Source organism: Pongo pygmaeus, chromosome 20, assembly GCF_028885625.2.
Source record: "Pongo pygmaeus isolate AG05252 chromosome 20, NHGRI_mPonPyg2-v2.0_pri, whole genome shotgun sequence".
Lineage (NCBI taxonomy): Eukaryota > Metazoa > Chordata > Mammalia > Primates > Hominidae > Pongo > Pongo pygmaeus.
This window is the reverse complement of record NC_072393.2, coordinates 20,276,202-20,303,312: the sequence shown is the minus strand read 5'-3', so window position 1 is coordinate 20,303,312 and position 27,111 is coordinate 20,276,202. Positions and strand designations below refer to the sequence as shown.

The 27,111-nt window shown below is 39.1% G+C and overlaps 1 protein-coding gene and 1 pseudogene across 1 annotated transcript in view; one reads left to right on the top strand and one right to left on the bottom strand.

Moving 5' to 3' along the window:
• LOC129020575 (zinc finger protein 506) overlaps nt 1-27,111 on the top strand; it is a 112,887-nt gene that overhangs the window by 46,545 nt on the left and 39,231 nt on the right. The window lies entirely within an intron of this gene.
• LOC129020274 (zinc finger protein 737-like) lies at nt 3,684-27,111 on the bottom strand (annotated as a pseudogene).

The following is a 27,111-nucleotide window of genomic DNA, read 5'->3' as shown; positions in this document are numbered from 1 at the left end:
CTCGACGGGCAGAGTGGCTCAACCTCCCAAAGTGGTGGGATTACAGGCATGAGCCACCCTGCCTGGCCCACATAATCCTATTTCCATGTAAAGTGTAAAAAAAAATTAAACTCGCCAGACACAGTGGCTCACGCCTGTAATCCCAGCATGTTGGGAGGCAGAGGTGGGCAAATCACGAGGTCAGGAGTTCGAGACCAGCCTGACCAACATGGTGAGACCCCGTGTCTACTGAAATACAGAAATTAGCCAGGCGTGGTGGCACACGCCTGTAATCCCAGCTAATCAGGAGGCTGAGGCAGGAGAATCGCTTGAACCCAGGAGGTGGGGTTGCAGTGAGCCAAGATCACACATCTCTGCCCTCCAGGCTGGGCAACAGAGTAAGATTCAGTCTTTTTGCTGCTTTTGTTATCTACATAAACAAAGATGTCATCTGCAAATAATAATTAACTACTTTCCAGTTTTATTCATTACAAATATTAACATCTTTTTTCTGGCTTATTTTTCCTTTATGTACCATTTTATACATTCACACACACACAGAACAATAAAAATATATCCAATTATTCAATTTTGGTTAAATTTTCATTAAAATAAGTGTTAAAGTTGATTTTTTTTTTTTTTCTGTTTGAAGAGGGCTTTTATTATTGACTCAAAAGTGTTATTTCTGGAGACAAAGTTGCCTGTGCTTAATAGGCAGATTCTGGGGAGAATCCAAACCATAAGCCATAAAATTTTACATTAATAAATTCAAGACAAAGCAGAAAGTATGGATTTGCTTTCAGCATTTTCGAGGTGTTTAGTTTTCTATTAGTAGCCCTATTAAAATAATTCATTTTTGTTCCAATAATTGCTCTTTTCTTCTAAAAATATGTACAAACTCATACTCATACAAACACACTCACTTCACAATTTTCTTACACCTAAGGTTAATCTTCAGAGTAATGTGTGTACGTTTAACTCAATATAAATTAAGTCTATATGTTTGCGGGCAGAGACCACGTGTTTAAAGAAAACTATATAATATTTATTTATTTTGAGATGGAGTCGCTCTATCACCCAGGCTGGAGTGCAGTGGCGCGATCTCAGCTCACTGCATCCTCTGCCTCCCAAGTTCAAGCGATTCTCCTGCCTCAGCCTCCCGAGTAGCTGGGACTGCAGACGCATGCCACCACGCCCAGCTAATTTTTGTATTTTTAGCAGAGACGGGGTTTTGCCATGTTGGCCATGCTGGTCTCAAACTCCCAACCTCAGGTGATCCACCTACCTCCACCTCCCAAAGTGCTGAGATTATAGGTGTGAGCCACTGCACCCGACCATAACAAGTATTTATTAATAACTTTTCAGGACTCAGAAATGTAAGGATTTTATTTATATTTCTTTCTTTTTTTTTTTTTTTTTTTGAGATGGAGCCTCACTCTGTCACCCAGGCTGGTGTGCAGCAGCATGATCTCGGCTCACTGCAACCTCCACCTCCGGGTTTCAAGTGATTCTCCTGATTCAGCCTCCAGGTGTGCACCACCATGCCTGGCTAATTTTTGTATTTTTAGTAGAGACAGGTTTCACCGTGTTGGCCAGGCTGGTCTTGAACTCCTGACCTCAGACAATCCACCTGCCTCAGCCTCCTAAAGTGCTGAGATTACAGGCATGAGCCGTTGCACCTGGCCATATTTTATTTATATTTCTGTATAATTTTTATTATGACCATAAAAATAACCCTGAAGTCAATAACAATTTAATTGTTCATTTTAAAATAACTAAAAGTGTATAATTACACTGTAATACAAAGGATAAATGCTAGATGTGATGGATACCTTATTTACCCTAATGTAATTACTACATATTGTATGCCTGAATCAAAATATGCCATATAAGGCATAAATATACACATACTATATACCCACAAATACTAATATATTTGTGGGTATAGAAAGAATAAAAATTTAACATATGGGAACAATATTCTTCAACTTGTGCAGTTTAAAGCCACTGGCAAAGTGACTACTACAGATGTTATTCCACTATGTACCAAATAGTATATTGCTACCATCTTTTAACTACACCTTTGAGTAAGATGGGATAGGTTAAAGTTAGTGGCATAATAATGCTTCATTAAATGCACAATAGTCTTAACATGGTAAAAAAATAAAATTAAGTTCACAATCTAACAATTTTTAAATGTACTACATTTTATTAAAGTACAATTAGAAAAAAACTAATTTATTTTAATACTTTTAACTATAATTAATAATTTCTTCCTCTCACTATAATGTAAAGTATTACTCTGAACCCCACCTTATTTTTTTATCTTTGTCTATTAATAAAGGAATTCCTTATGATTTTTGAAAAAAGAAAGTTTTAAAATGTTCTGTGTACATATTAATTTAGGTTAGGCCATCCAAAAGATAAAGCAAAGCGTCAACATTAAGTCATAGGCTAGGATTATACAAATGAGAACATGAACCCTCACCTTACACATTACTTAATATAAGTTAACTACAAAGAGTCTCTCCACTTACATTTTCATCATGCTTCTTACATTTTAATGTCCTTACTCTTTTTTTTTTTGTTTGAGATGGAGTTTTGCTCTTATTGCCCAGGTTGGAGTGCAATGGCATGATCTCAGCTCACCGCAACCTCCGCCTCCCGGGTTCAAGCGCTTCTCCTGCCTCAGCCTCCCAAGTAGCTGGGATTACAGGCATGCACCACCACACCCAGCTAATTATGTATTTTTAGTAAAGATTGGGTTTCTCTACTGGCCAGGCTGGTCTCGAACTCCTGACCTCAGGTGATCCACACACCTCGGCCTCTCAAAGTGCTGGGATTACAGGTGTGAGCCACTGCACCTGGCCATGTCCTTACTCATTTATAGAAAAGGTTGTACATAATGCCCAACTAATAAAAAAGAATCTCTAATATCTCTGATGCAGCAACAATTGATCACAGGCTTTCATATGTGAATACAATAGGAATAAAATAACAGCATAAAGTAATTTCAAAGCTGTATTACATCATTATTCACTTTTCAAAAAATTTTTTCAAGGAAACAAGTATACGTTCAATGTAATTACAATGCTGCAACAAACCTAATCCTATAATTTGTCTAACAGCTTTACAAATAGTTTATCTACAAATAATTAACAGCTTTAGCTGTGGATTAGTTTTTATACTCAACACTGATTTAGTGTAATGTGTGAAGTGTCAGTGCCTTATTCTACTGTAAATTCTGATATTTACATAGAATCAATTTTGAATTAAATATTTTTTCATATTTACTGCATCTGCACAAATATATTTTAGTATAAACTCTCTGGTGTTTTCTAAGCTGTAGTTTTTGAAAAAAAAAAAAAAAGTCTTTCCAAATTCATTACATTTGCAGGACTCTTCTCCAATATAAATTCCCTGATGTTGAACAAAGCTGGAGCAACTGCTTCAGGGTTTTCATCTAGTACAAATGTGAGCAATAAGATCTGTGATACAAGTAAAGGTACTACAACCCCATTATATTTGTAATGGCTATCTTCAGAATAAATATTCTTCTTCATTTTAAAGGCCTATATTTTCTGAAAGATTTTTTGACAGTAATTGCACTTTTAGTGCTTTTATTAACTATGAACCTCCTGTTGAGTAAGATGTGACCAGGCATTAATGGCTTTTCCATATTCTTTATATTTGTACAATTTTTCTCAAGGATAATAGCTTTCCTGTGAAATAAGGTGTAAGCACTGATTAAAAGTTTTGCCACATTCTTTACACTGGTAGGGGTTTTGGCAGTATAAATCATCTTACCTAAAATCAAGCGTGGCAACCATATAGATGCTTTGTCACATTTCATATATTTCTAGGGTTTCACATTAGTATAATTATTTTTATATAGACAGAAGTTTGAGGTGTTGGTGAAAAGACTGTCACATTTTTCAGGTTTGTAGAGTTCCTCTTCAGCATGAATTATCGCCATGTCTCTTAAGAACTGAGAACTTGTGGCCAGGCATGGTGGCTCAGGTCTGTAATCCCAGCACTTTAGGAGGCCAAGTGAGGTGGATCACCTGAGGTCAGGAGTTTGAGACCAGCCTGGCAAACATGGTGAAATCTCATCTCCACTAAAAATATAAAAATCAGCTGGGTGTGGTGGTGGAAACCTGTAATCCCAGCTACTTGGGAAGCTGAGGCAGGAGAATGGCTTGAATCCAGGAGGCGGAGGTTGCAGTGATGTGAGATCATGCTATTGCACTCCAGCCTGGGTGACAAGAGTGAAACTCCATCTCAAAAAAAAAAAAAAAAAAGAATTGAGAACTTGTTATGGGCTTTGCCACATTCCTCACACTTGTAGCGTTTCTGCCAGTACGAATTATGTGTAATAAGTGTTGAGAACTTCCTTAAAAGCTTTGTTACATAATTTATATTTGCAGTGTTTATGTTCCATATAAATTCTCATATTTAGGCCGGGTGCAGTGGCTTACACCTGTAATCCCAGCACTTTGGGAGACCGAGGTGGGCGGATCACGAGGTCAGGAGATCGAGACCATCCTGGCCAACATGGTGAAACCCCATCTCTACTAAAAATACAAAAATTAGCCAGGCATGGTGGCACACACCTATAATCCCAGCTACTCGGGAGGCTGAGGCAGGAGAATCGCTTGAACCCAGGAGTTGGAGGTTGCAGTAAGCCAAGATCGCCACTGCACTCCAGCCTGGCAACAGAGTGAGACTCCATCTCAAATAACATAACATAACATAACGTAACGTAACGTAACGTAACGTAACGTAACGTAACGTAACGTAACGTAACGTAACATAACATAACACATAACATAACATAACATAAAAATAAATTCTCATATTTAGTAAGAGTTGAAAGCTGGTTAAAGGCTTTCCCACATTCATCAAACTCATAGGTCTTCTCTCCAGTATTAATTAAGGGTTGAGGAGCACTTAAAAGATCTGTCACATTATTCACTATGTGGTGTTTCTGTCCAATATAAATCATCTTATGTTTATTAAGGGCTGAGGACCAGTTAAAAGCTTTGCCACATTCTTAACATTTTTCACGTTTCCCTCCAGTATGAATTATCTTATGTTTAAAGAGGCTTGAAGACCAGAGAAAGGTTTTGAAACATTTATCACATTTGTAGGGTTTCTCTCCCATGTGAATTATCTCATGTTTACTAAAGGTTGAGGATAAAGTAAAGGCTTTAACACATTTATCACACTTGTATGGTTTCTCTCCAGAATGAATTTTCTTATGTGAAAAAAGGGTTGTGGGATGGTTAAAAACTTTGCCACATTCTTTACATTTGTAGGGTTTCTCTCCAGTATGAATTATCTTATGTGTAGTAAAGTGAGAGGTGCACTTAAAGGCTTTGCCACATTCTTCACATTTGTAGGGTCTCTCTCCAGTATGAATTTTCTTATGTGTAGTAAGGGTTAAGGACTGGTTAAAAGCTTTGCCACATTCTATACACTTGAAAGGTTTTTTTTCAGTATGTCTTCTCTTATGTCTATTTGTACTTGAAAATTGATGAAAGACTTTCACATATTTATCACATGGAAATATTTTGCTCTGGGTAGTTGTGAAACATTGGTTAAGTCCATTATAACCTCCTTTGTGCACCTTACACTCATCCACACTTTCACAGCCTTTTTTTAACTCTAAATTGTCATGTCCACATTTTTCATACCTTCTCAGTATCACTTTTTGGAAAGAATCTTTTATGCTTTGCTCTGGCCAAAGGTCTTGCTCAAAATGAGAACACATAACTGAAAGAAATAATAAAAACACATTACTTCAATTACTAGACTCAGATAAATATACTTTACAGATCTAACCTATAAAATTATACAACTACATAAGCAAGATGACATATCAAATACCACAAGCTGTAATTTCTTCCTGGACATATAAATATAACAAAAACATACTGACCAAAAGACATTTTGTAAAAAATTTATAAATGACTTAAGTGTATAAAGGACTCCAGATGAGCACAATGCAAAGAGCCACATAGAAGAAAAAGAAAAGTCTGTTACTTGTACCCAACACAGCTCTTCCTGCTCTCCAGTATAACATTGTGCCTTTAAAATAAAATGCAAGCTGGGTACTGTGGCTCATGCCTGTAATCCCAGCACTTTGGGAGGCTGACGTGGGTGGATCATGAAGTCAGGAGAGCAAGAGCAGCCTGGCCAAGATGGTGAAATCCTATCTCTCCTACAAATACAAAAAATTACCTGGGCATGGTGGCAGGCACCTGTAATCTCAGCTACTCGAGAGGCTAAGGCAGACAAATGCTTGAATACAAGAGGCAGAGGTTGCAGTGAACTGAGCCAAGATCATGCCACAGCACTCTAGCCTGGGCGACAGAGTTAGACTCCATCTCAAAAAAAAAAAAAAGAAAAAAGAAAAAAAGAAAAGAAAAGTAAATTGCTGGCCAGGCTTGATGGCTCATGCCTGTAATCCCAGCACTTTGGGAGGGCAAGGTGGGAATGTCACCTTAGGTCAGGAGTTTGAGACTAGCCTGACCAATATGGTGAAACCCCATCTCTACTAATGGAACAGGAATTAAAAGAAATTTTAAAATGTGTAAGTGAAAACTCAGTTATATGTAAGAAAACCCAATTCCCCCCGAGAAAGAGAAAGAGCTGGAGTCCTTTAAAAATTAACTGCCTGTTTTTCTATGGCTAGTGAGCCTTATCTCTCCTCCTTTCCCAGACATTATAAAGACCCTGTTTCTCTAGCTGAGCAGCTGCAAGGTCACTAGACAGATAAACTCAAGTTGTAAAATACGTTTTTCCTTAAAATGTAAGAAATAATGTAATGCAAATCTCAATTAATTCAATAACTATCTTTGCTTCTTGCTTCTATAATATGCTTCCCCCAGCACAGACCTCCCCCCGCCCCACCCCACATAATGCTTAAAAGGTAACTTAACTCTTTGTTCAGGGCTCAGTCCTTTGGATGTTAATCGAACTGGGCTGGTGCACCTAAAGAATAAATATCCTCCTGAACCCTATCGGTCTCTCTGATTCCTTAACAATCCTGTAAAATTTCTGGGGGCTCATCTGGGATTGGAGATAACAGATTTACTCTCTCCTTTGCCTGTGGGACTAGAGCCCCAGGGCCGGGGGAGACCCGGCATCCAAGGTGCGCCACAGGGGAACTTCACCCAGATGGAAACCGGCTCTCCCCACATCCTGGCACCCTGCCCAGCAGTGCAACGGAACTGGGGACGGGGCTGCAGGACAATATCAGCACTTGAGGAACTGTGGTAAGAAGGGCCCAAGGCAGGAAAGCCTGTCCCATAAGGATGAAGGGGAGCTTAATCACCTCCCAGGAACTGACCACTAATGCAACCCAGAGTGGCTGAGGGTGGCAGGAGTGGCTTGCCAATTTGGATGAATCTTGTGTCCCCACTAACACTGGAACTGGAAAAAAGGAGAAAATGGGCCGATAGAGTGGCAAGTGCAGCAAGGTAGAGCTTGCTGGCAGGGTGGCAAGAGTGGCTTCCCACCCCAACTGGGAGTGTGTGGGTGTGTGTGAACCTACCCGGGACAGGAGAGAGGCTCGTTTCATCTGATGAGGAGTCCTGGGGTAGAAGTGGTGTGTGTATGTGTGTGAATGTGGGAGTCTAACTAGGCTCACCCAGGACGTGAAAGGCTCGTTTCATCCAGTGAGGAGTCCTGGGGCAGGGGAGGTGCATGAAAGTTTGTGAAAGAGACGGTCTTGGGAAAGGCCAATGCAGGGAGTGATGTGGGGAGGCACAGATCCCTTAGCATGGGCTGTGTGCTCGGAGGTGAGTGTGGGAGAAATCAGACCTAGGACGTTGCATACGGCTGTTAGGACCAGCTTCATAGCCACAGCAGGCTGTGACAGGGGAAGGCATGATCCTGGCTAAGCAGCATCTGAAACTCCCGTAATAGGACCTGGTCTAGTGGACCCAAGAGTGAAAGTGAGAGTGAAAGTGTGCCACAAGGGAGGAAATGGGAGGGAAAGCATCAAAACCAACTACTTTGAAGTGCACGATAAAGAATTTTTAAAAAGGATTTAGAGGTGATTATGGGATAAAACTGGATGTTCAAAAGTTACGGGCATACTATGAATTAAAATAGCCCGCTTTTAGTGTCAGATGGCTGGCTGAAGACACTATAGAGAAATTGGCTGTGTGTTTTAAGGTGGTGACTAGAGTTGAAGGACAGCCAGGGCATTCAGACCTAGTCTTTATATTGACTCATGGCTAAATGAATGCAGCACTGCCTAGCAGTTTATTGTGGAATGCTCGCAGCTCATGCCAAGAGAAATCAGCTGTGCTGGCAGCTACAGAGTTAAAAGGAAAGTCAGAGAGGCTTGTGGCACCCCTGAGCCAAAAGTGAAAGTAAAAAATCAGCTGCCCTGGCAGCTATGGAGACAAAAGAAAAGTCTCAGGAAAGGCAAAAAAACTGGTTTTGCAAGAACCACAGGAGGTCGGGCGTGGTGGCTCACGCCTGTAATCCCAGCACTTTGGGAGGCCGAGGCGGGTGGATCACGAGGTCAGGAGATCGAGACCATCCTGGCTAGCACAGTGAAACTGTGCTACTAAAAATACAAAAAATTAGCCAGGCGTGGTGGCAGGCGCCTGTAGCCCCAGCTACTCGGGAGGCTGAGGCAGGAGAATGGTGTGAACCCTGGAGGCAGAGCTTGCAGTGAGCCGAGATCGCACCACTGCACTCCAGCCTGGGTGGCAGAGTGAGACTCCATCTCAAAAAGAAAAAAAAAAAAAAAGAACCACAGGAGGGAATAGAGACCCCTTCTGCCTACATTCCAATCTACCCCCTTTACCAAAGCTAACTGCCCCTAAGGAGTTAAGTTCAAAGGGATACATGCTCCCAGTCTCACCTGAGAAGGAGAAATCAAAGCTCCAAGAAGTTAAAGTAAAAGTCTTGAGAAGTCAGATAGGCCATCTCAGGTCTGGCTGTGCCCTATACCTCTTAAGCAGACAAGAGGACCCCCACTAGGACCCAGATGATGCAGTCCAGCTTTAACATCTATAAAGGTGCTGAGAAACACTTCTGCAAAGTCTACAGGATGGTAAAAGAAAAAGGCAACCAATATAAAAAATCTCAGAGGTGCTCCAGGGTGCAGAAGAAAGCACCAGCCAGTCTTATAAAACACTTTGTGAGGCATTTTGGTTGTACATTTCATTTAACCCTGAGGATGCTGAAAATCAGCGCATGGTAAATATGGTGTTTGTAAGGCAGGCCCAGGGAGATATCGGGCATAAATTGCAAAAGTTAAAAGCTCCGTAGGTGTGAACGCTACTCAGCTTATTAAAGTGGCTACCAAGGTGTACATTAACTGAGATCAGAAGGCTGATCAGAGGCTTAAAAAAGACTAATTTACTAGCAGCAGCCCTTACGGGAAGAGAAGCTAGCTTTGCAAGGAGGCATGGATGTGAGCATGAACGCGGTCATGGAAAAGGCTAGTCTGGAGAGGAGTTTAAAAGCTGGCTGAGGCTAGAGAGAGATTAATGTGCATGGTGCAAAAGGAAAGGACACTGGAAAAATGAATGTCAAAAGGATAAGAAGAATGGTTAAGTCCATAGTATAAAAAAAAAAAATCACCAGCCAAGGGCTACTGCACCCAGGAGAAACCCAAGATCCCCTGCACCTGCTGTGGAAGGCAGGATATAAAGTGTCAGAAAAAAAAGCTCAAATCTACTCTAAAAATTTCCAGTATTTAATTAAGCTTTCATATAAGCCAAGAGGAAAAATGGCTTAGTAGTGAAAAAAAGCAGGCTGTTTATGCACTTCCTACTCCAACCACCTGGCATCAAATAAGAGATTTCCTAGGGGCAGCAACGCTCAGCCACATTTAGATTCCAAATTTCTGGCTCATCGCTAAGTTATTATACAAAGCCACAAAGAGGAGGCAAAAAGGAACCCCTCCTCCAGGAGGCCAACAAAGAGAAGGCTTTTAAAGAAATCAAAGAAGCCTTGACTGAGGCCCCAGCTTTAGGGCTACCAGATCTAACTAACTAAGCTTTTCTTCTTGTATGTCCACAAGTGAAAGGGAGGACATAGAGGACCTAACTCAAGCCATAAGGTCATGGCATTGCCCAGTGACATACTTATCCAGGCAATTAGATTCTGTGGCACTTGGATGGCCTCCTTGTTTTAAAGCCTAGCTGCCACTGCCCTACTGGTGCAGGAAGCTAATAAACTGACTTTAAAGACTGTGAATACCCTAAACCCGGCTACCTTGCTCCTCATTGAGTCAGTGGCAGGAGGCCCCCTCCATTGCCTTGTGGACACGGTAAATAAAGTGTCCTCAAGCCAGAGAGATTTAACAGATCAGCCCCTTGGGGACCTGGAAGGCACCCTCTGGCCTATATTGGATCTGTGGAGCACGAGCATATTGGCAGCTGCCAGCCAAATGGACAGGGGCATGTGTGTTAGGAACAATCAAGCCATCCTTCTTTCTAATTCCTCTAAAGCAAACTCTTAAAATATCCAGTTTATGATAAAAATAAAGAACTAAAAAAAGCATAATCACAAAAATAGACACAAATGTCAAAAAAATAAATAAATAAATGGCCTCCTGAAAGAACCATTAAATATTACGGGCCAGCTACCTGGGCACAAGACGGGTCATTGGGGGTACCACACCCCAATCTATATGCTCAATCTCATCATAAGATTGCAGGCAGTCCTTGAAATCATAACCAATAAAACATCAAGGGCATTAGATTTATTGGCAATACAAGCAACACAAATATATATCAAAATAAACTGGCTTTAAATTACCTCTTAGCCTCAGAAGGAGGAGTATATAAAAAATTTAATTTAACCAACTGTTGCCTAAAAGTCGATGATAATGGTCGAGCTGTCATAAAAATCACAACTAGAATGGCCCATGTTCCAGTTCAGACTTGGTCCGGGTGGTCCCCGGATTTCTTGTTTAAGGAATGGTTCTCATCCTTTAGAGGATTCAGAACCCTCATTGGTAAGTTCTTGCTTATTCTTGGCATCTGCCTTATCCTCCCTTGCCTTTTACCCCTGTTTTTTAGAAGTATTCAATCAACTATAGAGGCAATAATAACCCGACACACTACTGCACAGTTGATGGCATTAACCAGATATCAGCTGCTGCCCGTAGAAGAAGCTCAGCTCTGCAAAGAGGTGACAAATAGTGGGGCTTTCTATTAACACCTTTGTTATAAAAAGCACCAAAGTGGGGAATGGAACAGGAATTAAAAGAAATTTTAAAATGTGTATGCAAAAACTCAATTATATGTAAGAAAACCCAACTCCCCCTGAGAAGGAGAAAGAGCTGGAGTCCTTTAAAAATTAACTGCCTGTTTTTCTGTGGCTAGTGAGCCTTATCTCTCCTCCTTTCCTAGACATTATAAAGATGCTGTTTCTCTAGCTGTGTAGCTACAAGGTCGCTAGACAGATAAACTCAAGTTGTAAAACATGTTTTTCCTTAAAAAGTAAAAAATAATGTAATGCATGTCTCATTTAATTCAATAACTATCTTTGCTTCTTGCTTCTATAATATGCTTCCCCCTGCACAGATCTCCCCCCTCAACCCACAAAATGCTTAAAAGGTAACTTAACTCTTTGTTCAGGGCTCAGTCTTTTGGATATTAATCCAACTGGGCTGGTGCACCTAAAGAATAAATATCCTCCTGAACCCCATTGGTCTCTCTGATTCCTTATCAATCCCATGACACTAAAAATACAAAAAATTAGCCAGGCATGGAAACAGGTACCTGTGATCCTAGCTACTTGGGAGGCTAACGCAGGAGAATTGCTTGAGCTGTAAAGGCAGAGATTGTAGTGACCAGATCATGACACTACACTCCAGCCTAGGTAACAGGATGAGAGTCTGTCTCACACACACACACAAATGTAAATTGCCAACTCCTGGTTTCTTTAAAAAAAAATAAATAAGAAGAAAAATATTGGCACATACATCTTTATTTCTGCCTTTTAGGGGCTTATTTAGACACTGGTTAATGTCTTCCATGACATAAAATGCTGAAAGAAATGGTGATATATGTTGGAATGACAGTTTGAGTCTGCTGACTCTAAGGTAAATGTTACAGAAGCAGAGAAACTGCACTACCCCAAACAGGGAATAAGTGTAGCAAGTGATTACTGATTATTAAGAAGAAACATGAATAAGCCAATTTAACAATAAACACAAAATTTTAGACAAGACACATCCTAAAAACACGTTTGAGAAATTCAAAGACTCTCTAGCCAAGACAATTGATTTCAGACGATGCTGGGACAAAGCTGTATTTTAAAGGTTGTAACAGGTAGCTTTTTCTTAATGTCCAAATCACAATCAAAGATTACAATGAATACAAACTATTAGAAAAACATGGCCCCATCAAAAAAATAATAAAATTTTCAAAAGCAACCATAAAAACTATATAAAGTAATTTTTAAAATTTCAAATAAATTGAATAGGCCAGGCTTGGTGGATCATTCCTGTAATCCCAACACACTGGGAGGCCATGGTGGGAAAATCACATGAGGTCAGGAGTCTGAGACAACCCTGGCCAACATGGTGAAACCCTATATCTACTAAAAATACAAAAATTAGCTGGGCATGGTGGCATGTGCCTGTAATCACAGCTACCTGGGAGGCTGACACATGAGAATTGCTTGAACCCAGGAGGGGAAGTCTGCAGTGAGTAAAGATTGTACCACTGCACTCCAGCCTAGGCAACAGAGAAAGGTTGTCTCAAAAATAAAATAAAATAGGCCAGGTGTGGTGGCTCATGCCTGTAATCCCAGCACTCTGGGAGGCTGAGGTGAGTGGATCATTTGAGGTTAGGAGTTCAAGATCAGCCTGGCCAACATGATGAACCCCCATCTCCACTAAAAATACAAAAAATTAGCCAGACGTGGTTGCAGGGAACTGTGATCTCAGCTACTCGGGTGGCTGAGGCAGGAGAATTGCTTGAACCTGGGGGATGGAGGTTGCAGTGAGCCGAAATGGTGCCACTGCACTACAGCCTGAGTGACAGAGAGAGACTCTGTCTCAGAAAAAATAAAAAATAAAATAATTCAGTAATATTCAGTAAGTTAAATAGGAACACAGACAACTACTGAAGATCAGAAAAATTAGTATAACAACAAGAAATATTAAAATAGCAAAAAACAAAAATTACAGATATAAAAAATATTAAAATTAACTGAAAAATTTCTTTAACAATGATGTAAACATGAAGAGGCTGAACAAACTAGGATACACACAAAGATATTTATAACAAACACACATATAAGCAAAATTTCAAAAGTCACAGAATTTTGGGAGCTGTAATATAAAAATGATGTGTCATTTATAAGCATCGTCTTATATGATAACAAGTGAATTTATAAAAAAAAAAATTTTGGCTGGGCACAGTGGCTCACGCCTGTAATCCCAGCACTTTGGGAGGCTGAGGCGTGCAGATTACGAGGTCAAGAGATCGAGACCATCCTGGCTAACACGGTGAAACTCCGTCTGTACTAAAAATACAGAAAATTAGCCAGGCATGGTGGCAGGCGCCTGTAGTCCAAGCTACTCAGGAGGCTGAGGCAGGAGAATGGCATGAACTTGGGAGGCGGAGCTTGCAGTGAGCCAAGATCGCGCCACTGCGCTCCAGCCTGGGCAACAGAGCAAGAGTCCGTCTCAAAAAAAAAAAAAATTTTTGCAGGTCAGAAGGAAACTGTGATATTGTTAAAGTTATAATAATAAAAAAAAAAGTCTGTCAAGTAAGAATACCATCAGCAAAATTGTACTACCAAATAAAAAGAAGTCCGTCCAAAATAACCAAATCCTGGCTGGGTGCGGTGGCTCACTTCTGTAATCCCAAGACTTTGGGAGGCAGAGGCAGGTAGATCATAAGGTCAGGAGTTCGAGAACAGCCTGGCCAATACGGTGAAATCCCATCTCTACTAAAAATACAAAAATTAGCAAGGCGTGATGGCAGGCATCTTGAGGCAGAGGAATCGCTTGAGGCAGAAGAGGCGGAGGTTGCAGTGAGCAAAGATCATGCCACTGCACTCCAGCCTGGGTGACAGAGGGAGACTCCATCTCAAAAACAAAAATAAATAAATAAAAACAAAATAAAATAACCAAATCCTGAGAAAGTATGTTGGCACTACATACGCCCTACATATCAAAAATACTGAAAGGAGTTTCTTCCACTGAAAATACCATAATGCAAGAGAACAACACATAATCATATGAAAATATGCAACTTTCTGGGAAAGATACGTACATACACACAAATGGAATTTCTTAACATTATCAAAATGGTGCAGAAAACATTTTTAATTATTCTCTAAAATTTAAAAGATAAAACTATAGAAATTATTATAGACAACTGTTAATAAATATACAACATAAAAATATAATTTGCAAAATCAATAACAAAGTTGAAGGCAGATGTAATGGTGAAGAATTTTTGTATGCAAGTGAAGTTAATTTTTTACCACATTCAAATACATTTTTGGATCTTTTAGAGGTTTTATGTAATTCCCCAAGATACCACTAAGAAAATATCTGTATAGATACACAAAAGAAAACAAGAAAAAACTGAAAGCATATCAACACAAAAATAAAAAAAAACACAAAAAAGACTGAAAGAGAAAACGAGAGACAAAGATACAAGAATCAAATAAAATAATTAATAAAATAACATTAGTAAGATTTTCTCTTTCAGAAAATGAGAACAGAAGAGGTCAAAATAATATTACACAAGCTACATCTTAAGTCAAAAATTGTCATATTTTATAAAATGTACTTTAAGCCAAAAGACAAATAAGGACATTAAACAATATATAGATTCATTCACTGGGAACCTATGACAACTTTGTTTATACATGTGTGTATTTGCGTGTGTGTGTCTCAGATTAGGGTTTCAAATATATAAAGCAAATATTAATAAAAGTGAATACACACAGAGCAATATAATTCTAGTAGGATCTTTCAATACCCCACTTTCTGTAATAATAATAAAATAAGGCAGAATATTAGTAAGGAAACAGAGGACTACAGGCAGTAAAAAACAATTATTTCTAATGAAGGTATAGAGAACAAGTGACAGAAAACTACAGGGAAAATATTTATCCAGGCAAACAAACATAGAAATAATTATATTGGCAATAGACATATGGTTTATTCATATTTAATTTTGCGGAACAGTCTTAAATTGTACATAGTTAAACATTGTCACATATAAACTAAAAACTCAAAACACAATTAACTGGTATGATGTGGCATACCCAAAAATATATAACAAAAAAAGTTAAATTGCAAAAAAATTAAAACGTGGAATGCAAAACTTATTGGATACGATCAAGTAGATCAATGTACTCATGAAAGGAATCTTAAAACATAGGGAAAAAGTAGGCCGGGCATGCTGGCTCATGCCTGTAATCCCAGCACTTTGGGAGGCCGAGGTGGGCGGATTACCTGAGGTCGGGAGTTCGAGACCAGCCTGACCAACATGGAGAAACCCTGTCTCTACTAAAAATACAAAATTAGCCAGGCATGGTGGCACATGCCTGTAATCACAGCTACTAGGGAGGCTGAGGCAGGAGAATCGCTTGAACCTGAGAGGCGGAGGTTGTGGTGAGCTAAGATCGAGCCATTGCACTCTAGCCTGGGCAACAAGAGCAAAACTCCGTCTCAAAAAAAAAAAGTAATAGGTGGCTCATGCCTGTAATCCCAGCACTTTGGGAGGCCGAGGTGGGTGGATCACGAGGTCAGGGATTCGAGACCAGCCTACCCAACATGGTGAAACCCCATCTATATTAAAAATACAAAAATTAGCCGGGCATGCTGGTGCACACCTGTAATCCAAGCTACTCAGAATGCCGAGGCAGGAGAATCACTTGAACCTGGGAGGCAAAGGTTACAGTGAGCCAAGATCACGCCATTGCACTCCAGCCTGGGCAACTGAATGAGATTCCATCTCAAAAAAAAAAAAAAGAAAAATATTTGCATAAATCTGTTGATACACTATATAAAATAATTTTAATATCAATAACAAACTAGAAAATATGCAGGCATAGTTTTTGTATTCAATTGAAGTTGTTATGAGATTTAAAAATACTGTTTTATCTTTAAGATGTATGTAATCTCCAATTTTCAAGATCATTACAAAGATAATATTTATAGAAAGTATGCAAAAGAAAATAAAAAATAATCAAAGCATGCCGTACAAAATTAAATGAAAATTAAGAAAGTAAAACAGGAAATAAGAAAAATATAACTACTAGAAACACATAAAACAATAACAATATAACTGGCAATAACAATTTCATTTCTTCAAGCAATCATTTTAAGTATAAATTCATTAAACTACTTGATATAATAAAATCTAACCTTAGGACTTTGGAAGGCCAAGGTGGGCTGATCACTTGATCCCAGGAGTTCAAGTCCAGCCTGGGCAACATGGCAAAACTCTGTCTCTACAAAAAATACAAAAAAGCTGCCTGTGTGTGATGGCACATACTTGTAACCCAGCTACTTGAAAGGCTGAAATGAGAGGATCATCTGAGTTTGGGAGGTTTGGGTAGTAGTGAGCCATGCAAATCAGCCTGGTTGAGAGAGTGAGACACTATCTCAAAAATAAATGAGGCCAGACACGGTGGCTCACATCTGTAATCCTAGCACTTTGAGAGGCCGAGACGGGCAGATCACCTGAATTCAGGAGTTCAAGACCAGCCTGGCCATGCTGGTGAAACCCAGTCTCTACTAAAAATAAAAAAAAAAATTAGCCTGGCATAGTGGCGGGCACCTGTAATCCCAGCTACCAGGGAGGGTGAGACAGGAAAATCACTTGAACCCGGGAGGCGGAGGTTGCAGTGAACTGAGATCACACCGTTACACTTCAGCCTGGGCGGCAAGAGCAAAACTCTGTCTCAAAATAAATAAGGAGGCGGAGGCTACAGTGAGCCAGAATTATGCCACTGCACTCCAGCCTTGGTGACAGTAAGATCTTGTCTCAAAACAACAATGACAATTATTTTAAAAAGACTAAAATTATACACTGTTTTCTAATAAAAACTGAATGAAATTAGGAATTAAAAGCAAAAATCAAACTGGCAAATTCAAAACTATGTGAATATGAAACACACTTCAACATATTCTTCCTCAGGGGTCAAAAAATTTCATTCTTCAAAGATGTCACTACAACGTACAGTTATAAGCTACAGAACAATGTGATACTGACACAAAGATAAACAGATGAAAGACCAGAATAGAGAGCTCAGTAATGAACCCTTCTGTGTATGATCAAATGATCTTCTACTAAGTTCCCATGAGCACAAAATAGAGAAGAATAATCTCTTCAAAAAATGATGTTGAGGCCAGGCTCGGTGGCTCACGACTGTAATCCTAGCACCGCTGAGGCGGGCAGATCACTTGAGGTCAAAAGTTCGATACCAGCTTGGCCCTCATGGTGAAACCCCATCTCTACTAAAAATACAAAAAATTAGCTGGACGTGGCAGTGTGTGCCTTTAATCCCAGATACTCGGGAGGCTGAGACTTCCCGAGTACTTAGCCATAAAAATAATTAGCCATAAAAATACTTAGACATAAAATAACTAACAGATATTTTAGAAAAAATACAGGAAAAACACATGACATAGGTCTTGGAACCATTTTCTTAGATACGAAATTAAACGCATGAGCAACAAATGAAATAACAGAAAAGTTTAACTACACTAGACTTTGAAATTTCTGCATATCAAAAAACAATTCAAGAGTAACAACATCGCTTAGGAAATGGGTGAAAACATTTGCAAATTACATGTGAAAGAAGTTAATATTCAAAATATAAACAACCCTTAAAACTAAACAGTAAAGTTGAATAACTTGATTTAGAAATGGACAAACAAAATTTTCATTAGAAAAGTATACCAATGAGAAAAAGCACTTGAAAGGACAAACAAAATTACTAATTTATAGAGAAAAAAAAACACAATGACAAACAAAATCACCTCACACCCATTCGAATGGCCACTATAAATTTTTTTAAAAACACCAAATCTGTTGATGATGCAATAAAAATGAAACTCATGTTGAATGTTGGTGGAAAGCAAAGATGCAGCCATTATTTTAAGAAGTTATAAATGTTCCTCATTTATAAATCTATATCCAAAATATGCAACAAAGGCCAGGTGCAATGGCTCAAGCCTGTAATTCTAGCAATTTGGGAGGCCAGAAGGGCAGATCACCTGTGGTCAGGAGTTTCAGACCAGCCTGACCCCGTCTCTACTAAAAATACAAAAAATTAGCTGGGCATGGTGGTGGGTGCCTATAATCTCAGCTACTTGGGAGGCTGAAGCAGGAGAATCACTTGCACCAGGGAGGCAGAGTTTGCAGTTAGCCAAGATCACACCACTGCACTACAGCCTGGGTGACAGAGCGAGGTTCCATCTCAAAAAAAAAAACAAAAAACAAAAAAGCAACACAAGACCTGTAAGACGTATTTGAAAATCTGTTTTATTATACCAGCATTCACAAAAGCCAAAAGGCTGAAGCAACCCAGATGTCTCTTGATTTATAAGCATATCAAAAAATGTAACATATACATACAATGGAATATTATTCCACCTTAAAAAAAAAAGTCTTGTCACATTTTAAGATGAACATTGAGAATACTATGTCACCTGAATTAATCCAGAAACAACATTATGGATACTGTATGATTCCACTTACATGAGATATCTTAAGTAGTCAAAATCATAAAAACAGAAAGTGGAAGGTTTGTCTGTCAAGGGCTGGAGAGAGGGTAAAATTAGCAGTTGTTAATAGGTATTGAGTTTTAGTTTTACAAGATGGAAAGTCTCTAGAAGTCTTTTGCATAACAATGTGAATATACTTAACATGTCTGAAATGAACAGCTTTTTTTGAGACAGGGTCTTGCTCTGTCACCCAAGCTGGATTGTATTGGCACAATTTTGACTCCCCCTCAATCTCCCATGTAGCTGGGACCACAGCTGCACACCACCATGCTTGGCTATTATTTATCTTTTTTTATAGAGAGGGGTCTCCATATGTTCCCCAGGCTGGTATCAAGTTGTTGGGTCCCAGGAATCCTCCTGTCTTGGCCTCCCAAAATCCTGGGATTACAGATGACAGCCACAACCACATCTGGTCCTGAAATGTACACTTCAATAAATTTAAGATGGTAAATTTTATGTTATGTGTTTTTAAAACAACGTTTTTCAAGAAAAACTGAAAAAAATCCAAATTATAAATCTTTTTGAAAATTACCTTCAAATCACAAAAGTGTTTCTCTCAAAAAAGGAAATATATATTCAATATATATTCATCTTTAAACACATGGTGAAAATAAGACTATCTCCATGACTACTCACTTAGACAAGATAAAACTACCATCAAAAATCAGCTAAGAAAGAATATAAGGTAAGCCATAACTAAAATTGAGGTCATATTTATAGATAAACACACATACATATGTAATCTGATTGTGATAAACATGCATAATTTATCTCTTAGTTAAACCTCAAATTGACTTAAATTGTACAAAAAGAATTGCAAATTCTCTGAAATTATAATATGTAAGTAAAACCAATAGACACAATAAACTGCTGAGGCTGGGTGCGGTGGCTCATAACTGTAATCCCAGCACTTTGGGAGGTCGAGGTGGGTAGATCATGAGGTCAGGAGTTCAAGACCAGCCTGACCAATATGGTGAAACGCCATCTCTAATAATAATAAAAAAATTAGTCGGGTGTGGTGGCGCACCTGTAGTCCCAGCTACTCAGGAGGCTGAGGTGGAAGAATGGCTTGAACTCATAAGGCTGAGGTTGCAGTGAGCTGAGATCGTGCCACTGCACATTAGCCTGGGCGACAGAGTGAGACTTCATCTCAAAAAAAAAAAAAAAAAAAAAAAAACCTAAACTGAAGAAACACACTAATATAGAAATTCAAAAAAATAATAAGAGAAATGTTTACTCATAAAATCTGGTATGCCACATTGATGTATCATTATGAAAAAATTGTCAGACTGGGTGCGATGGTTCACGCCTGTAATCTAAGCACTTTGGGAGGCAGAGGAGGGGCAGATCACCTGAGGTCAGGAGTTTAAGACCAGCCTGGCCAACGTGGTGAAACCCCATCTCTACTAAAAATACAAAAATTAACCGGGCATGGTGGCACATGCCTATAATCTCAGCTAATTGGGAGGCTGAGGCACGAGAATTGCTTGCACCTGGGAGATGAAGGTTGCAGTGGTTCAAGATTGCACCGCTACACTCCAGCCTGTGTGAGACAGGGTAACTTATCTCAAAAAATAATAATAATAGGCCGAGCACGGTGGCTCACGCCTGTAACCTCAGCACTTTGGGATCCAAGGTGGGCGGATCACGAGGTCAGGAGATCAAGACCATCCTGGCTAACACAGTGAAACCCTGTCTCTACTAAAAGTACAAAAAATTAGCTGGGCGTGGTGGCAGGCGCCTGTAGTCCCAGCTACTCGGGAGGCTGAGGCAGAAGAATGGCATGAACCCAGGAGGCAGAGCTTGCAGTGAGCCGAGATCACGCCACTGTACTCCAACCTGAGCAACAGAGCGAGACTCCGTCTCAAAAAATAATGATAATAATAATAATAAATTTGTCTAGGTAACTGCAATATTTAACTGTTACTATGTACTCATCATATACAGGTATTTTGAATCATTGGCATGCACTGTGTGGCAGTAAAATTTCACAGGATATGCAGTATATAAATAGAAGATTCTAATAAGAAACTTTTAATAAATTAGCATTTAAAAGAAACTAGGGTTGTTTTTTGTGTTTTAAATACATGCTATTCTTACACAAAATGAAACTGCTGTAATCCAACTTTAGAAGCAAAGAATAGCCAGCCTTACATTGTTAAATATAGAAAATATACATATATATTTTGCATAATAGGGTAAGACCCTCTGATATGTAAAACAAATATTAAGAAATAAACTATGTTATTATTTAGATAGAGGCTGAAAAAAGTAAATGAAAATCCTGTAATTCTTTTTGCCTGCAACAAACTTAAATTTACAAGTAATTATTTTAGTAAATATGGAGTGCCTACTAATTATCTAATTTACTTCAGGCATACCATGCAAATTCTAGCATATTGTCCTAAATATCTGAATCTAAAATTATAAACAAATTTGAAGTAGAAAATAGAAAGTAAAAACGTATAAGGAGCGTGACATCAGTGAGATGAAAAGATTAAAAGCGCCCTATTTTAATGATTGCCATTCTAACTGGTGTGAGATGGTATCTCATTGTGGTTTTGATTTGCATTTCTCTGATGGCTAGTGATGATGAGCATTTTTTCATGTGTCTTTTGGCTGCATAAATGTCTTCTTTTGAGAAGTGTTCATCAGGAAACAACAGGTGCTGGAGAGGATGTGGAGAAATAGGAACACTTTTACACTGTTGGTGGGACTGTAAACTAGTTCAACCATTGTGGAAGTCAGTGTGGCGATTCCTCAGGGATCTAGAACTAGAAATACCATTTGACCCAGCCATCCCATTACTGGGTATATACCCAAAGGACTATAAATCATGCTGCTATAAAGACACATGCACACGTATGTTTATTGCGGCACTATTCACAATAGCAAAGACTTGGAACCAACCCAAATGTCCAACAATGATAGACTGGATTAAGAAAATGTGGCACATATACACCATGGAATACTATGCAGCCATAAAAAATGATGAGTTCCTGTCATTTGTAGGGACATGGATGAAATTGGAAATCATCATTCTCAGTAAACTATCGCAAGGACAAAAAACCAAACATGGCATGTTCTCACTCATAGATGGGAATTGAACAATGAGAACACATGGACACAGGAAGGGGAACATCATACTCTGGGGACTGCTGTGGGGTAGGGGGAGGGGGGATGGATGGCATTAGGAGATACACCTAATGCTAAATGGCGAGTTAATGGGTGCAGCACACCAGCATGGCACATGTATACATATGTAACTAACCTGCACATTGTGCACATGTACCCTAAAACTTAAAGTATAATAAAAAAAAAATTAAACAGAAAATAAATAAATAAATAAAAGTGCCCTATTTTCATATCCCCTTATAGCAAAAAAATGTCAGCCATCCCTGACAAAAATGCCTTTATGAGAGAACCAGGGATTATGGCTCACACCTGTAATGACAGCCACATGGTACAATAAGGTTGGAGAACTGCTTCAGGCCAGGATTTTGAGACCAGCCTTCGTTATATAGCAAGACAACATCTCCAAAATAAGTGCCTCTAAGAGATTTGAGATCCAGGGACACAGTTGTGAAACACTGTTAAAGCTTAAGTTTGAAAAATGTTCTATTCAGAAGACAGACACTTATTCAGGTGGGAAACTAAAGGATCCCTGTTCTTGGCTACAAACCAGGATAGAGTTCACCCAACTTGGTCCCACTGAGAATTCTGACCTTACTCTGTAACCACCCCAAACTCCTCCCAGCCACAGTCTGGGAGAGATCGGGCCATTCCGGAGACCTGGAGGAAGGTGCCCATTTACAGCCATGTAGGCAGGCCTGCAGACCTTGGCCTTTACTGTGGTCCCTGAAACAGTTCAATGACTCAGTTTCATTTACCCAAGCCACAGTTTATGGTCAGTTCTGCCTATATAGAAACTCACACAGTTACCTGAGATTTGCTCTCTGGTACTCAGTGAAAGCCACACTCATCCACATCCTGATACAACGCCCACCATATGCAGACCCGACTGCAAAAACATGCCCTATTGTCTGCCCTATGGAGCAAAGTCCTGAAGGATATTCAGTCTGTCCAAAAATAAAATAAAAATTACAACTACCCAAGCCCCTGTAACAAGCCAACTAAAGATGGACCCTAGTGCAGACCCAGCAGCCTTGTGACCAAGCTACAACCCCTCTTCACTACAAATTCAGAGGGCATCTCCTCACCCTAAGGACTCAATAAAAGATCTTTACCTTCTGAAATCAGTTTATGAAAACTTGAAGAGGTGTTTTCTTCATCAGATTCAGACACCAATACATAACTATATTGTGCCCATTGTCAATGGTTCTATTTTAATGTAACATGGGAAGTATGTGGCAGAAGAATTTGTCAAAGAAATAAAAAAAACCATTGAAATTGAAGAAAAGTGGCTGGGCATGGTGGCTCACACCTGTAATCCCAGCATTTTGGGAGGCCGAGGTGGGTGGATCACGAGGTCAAGAGATCAAGACCATCCTGGCCAACATGGTGAAACCCCATCTCTACTAAAAATACAAAAAGTTAGCCAAGCATGGTGGCATGCACCTGTAGTCCCAGCTACTCAGGAGGCTGAGGCATGAGAATTGCTTGAATCTGGGAGGCGGAGGTTGCAGTAAGCCGAGATCATGCCAGTGCACTCTAGCCTGCCAATAGAGAGAGACTCCATCTCAAAAAAAAAGAAAAAAGAAAAAAAAAGAAATTAAAGAAGAGTAAGTAAAAAGTTGCTGTTTGTAGATCATACAATCTTATATTTAAAATACCATACACAATACATTAAAACCTGCCTAAACTAATAAATACACTCAGTAAATTAGTAAAATATAAAACTAACATACATGTATGGTCTCATAAACTTAAAACAAACTGATAAAATAGAGGAGAAAAAAATCTTAGTTACTATAGCATTAAGTAATAAATTTCAGAGAAAAAATTAACCAATGAGGTGAAAAATCTTTACAATAAAAAAATAAAATCAATAAAAAAGTTAGAAAAGTTCCAAATAAATTTTAAAATAGTTTATGTCTATGGATGGAAAATATTATTAAATTGCCATATTATTCAAAGTGATCTATAGATTCAATAAACTTCCTATCAGAATTGCAGTGGTATTTTTTCCTAGTAATAGAAAATACAATTCTAAAAGTTACATGAAACTAAAATAAACTTTGATAGCCAAAGCAATCTTGAGGAAAAAGAACAAAGCAGGATATTAAACTTACAATTTCAAACTATATTTCAAGACTATATAGTAATAAAAACAGAATGGACTGTGCAGAAAAATGAACAAAAAATGCAACAGAAACTGCTACTGTAACACATTTCAGACCTGATGCAAAAAGAGAACTTAAAAAATAGGTTTAGTTTCTCAAAATCATGCAGATATTTGTGTCCCCAAAACAATGGAAAAGCAACCAGATTGTGCAGTCTTTTATATGTCCTGAAGAGGACTTTCGCTCTCACTGTGGACTTGAAGGAAGCTCACCCAAAGAAAAGTAGAATCGTTAGAGAATTTAAAAGCATGAGACAGAAGATGTCCCTTTGTGAGAGCAAAATTAAAAAACAACAAAAACAAAAAACAGCGCCCAGGAACTATTTCCTTTGGAACACAGCTTCCCAAATCACATTTTAAAAACTGGCTTTCTCTTTGACCTTGGGACCTCTAATCTGTGTCATCTGTTGTATTCATTTTCACTCCCACATACGTGGGGGTTTGGCAATCATCTCATGTCTCTTCATTGTCAAAGGTTTTTTTTCTTGCTCCAGACAGGTGATCAGGTCTGGCTTAGAGACAACAATACCTGTTTTATTAAGAATACATAGCATGAATCTTGCTAATATTCTCCAATTACAAGCTAGTAATGTGCTCAGCAGAGAGGATGTTATCAAATATCCTAGTAAATTAATACCAAAATACTAAATCATAACAGAAATTTCTTGATATTTAGAAAACACTTTCAACTTGTAGGTTTATTTTTCTTGGGGACAGTTTCGCTCTTGTTGCCCAAACCAGAGTGCAATGGCGCGATCTCAGCTCACCGCAACCTCTGCCTCCCGGCTTCAAATGATTCTCCTCTCTCAGCCTCTGGAGTAGCTGGGAATACAGGCCTGAGCCACCATGCCGGGCTAATTTTGCATTTTTAGTAGAGATGTGGTTTCTCCATGTTGGTCAGGCTGGTCTCAAACTCCCAACCTTAGGTGATCCATCCGCCTCCGCCTCCCAAAGTGCTGGGATTACAGGCATGAGCCACCGCACCCGGTTTTGCTTGTAGATTTTTTAATTTTACTACCTGGTGTGACTGAATCAAAAGTTGGTGGTGGCAATTAGATTTTCAGGTGGGGACAACAATATTTTATGCCACTAAATTTCCAGACTTACCACTAATTTAGAGTGAAGAACACAGCTCAACTCAGGCATGTGGAAAGTTTGGACTAAGATTAAACATCTTGGCTGAGCACAGTGGCTCACGCATGTAATCCCAGCACTTTGAAAGGCCAAGGCAGGAGGATCACGAGGTCAGGAGATCGAGACCACCCTGGACAACACAGTGAAACCCCGTCTCTACTAAAAATACAAAAAAAAAAAAAAAAAAAAATTAGCCAGGCATGGCGGCGTATGCCTGTAGTCCCAGCTACTTGGGAGTCTGAAGCAGGAGAATAGCGTGAACCAGGGAGGCAGAGGTTGCAGTGAGCTGAGATAGTGCCACTACACTCCAGCCTGGGCGACAAAGCGAGACTCTGTCTCAAAAAAAAAGAGGTTAAACATCTTGAAATTCTTTTCTAAATGAACAAATTCTGAAGATTTTCTGGAAAAGGGGCATCTGAAACTCTTTTATGCAAAGAATAAATTACTAAAAAACATTTCACAAAAAGGAGAAATAAAACCGTTAGGGTATATTATGAATTATATATTCAAGTTATCCTCACCAAGGAAGACCAGGTTTCTGTAGTTCTCTAACATCACATCCCTATATAAATTCCACTGTGTAGTGTCCAGGCAATGCCACTCCTCCAGGGAGAATTCTATGGCCACATCTCTAAATTGCAATGGTCCCTGAAAAACACACATATACACACACATTTTTACCAAGTGGCCATGGGCGAGATTTTTAATTTGACTTAAGGTGAAATTAGAGAGTAAAGACAATTGGTTCTGACTTATAGGACTGACTAAAATTATTCAATAAAATAATTTTCAACATAGAAATGTTCTCTAATGTATTCTCTAACTCTGAGAAGAAAGAGCAGCATAAGATCCACTACATCAGTTTATTTATGATATTTTTCTAGATAATAAAGTAGAAATTTAAAGTCATGAATACGAACATGCACATTTTTGAGTGCCATATTTACAATATACAGAAGGAGTTGTGAATGTAGTGGAAAAGTTAAATATTAAATTTGAACTCAATTTAATGTGGACACAAACAATGGTCACCAAGTCCCAGAACAGGTTGTGTGAGCCCCTTGAGGCGTTCATCCAGCGCTGTTTCAGAGAAATCTCTATTTCAATCTATTCTATATGTTAGTTATTGAAAAATAATAGACAATCGCAAAAACAAGTTGACCTTTTTGTGTTACTTGAGCCCAGTCGTGAAAGGCCCTCGTGACTTGGCCTCATGCCAAACAACTTGTTACAAAAAGAGCTAGGGTCCCAGACTGCGCCAAAGCTTCAAGTGACCTCTGCTTATCTGTGCATGAATGGGTGGCCGACTCTAGAGCCCAGGCTGTTGCTTCCCAGTGTGTTGGTGAATCCTCCATAGTCTGGTGAGTGTGGTGTCTGACCCTGGAGCCCAGGCTGTTGCTTCCTGATCTGGTGATGAATCCTCCATAGTCTCGTGAGTGTAAATATGTATATATACACATCTCTTTTCCCTTCTCCCCTTCCCACTGCAATTTGCTTATGATATCAATTTGCTTATTATATCTGCATTGCCATTTACATGGGATAAAGCTTGTTTACCCTTAAAGGTACTCTGTGTGTGTCTTTTCTTCTCCCCTTGCACATTTCCCACACAGAACACCATATTTCTCAGAGGCTTTATTTGTTCCTTTTTATTCTTTTTTCTTTAATCTTGTCTGCAAGCCTTACTTCGGCAAGGTGGTCTTCAAACTCTGATATCCTTTCTTCTGCTTGATCAATTCAGCTATTGATATTTTGTATGCTTCATGAAGTTCTCATGCTGTGTTTTTCATCTCCATCAGGTCATTTATGTTCTTCTCCAAACTGGTTATTCTAGTTAGCATTTCCTCTAACCTTTTATCAAGGTTCTTAGCTTCTTTGAATTGGGTTAGAACATGTTCTTTTAGCTCAGCAGACTTTGTTATTATCTGCCTACTTGTGTTAATTCATCCAT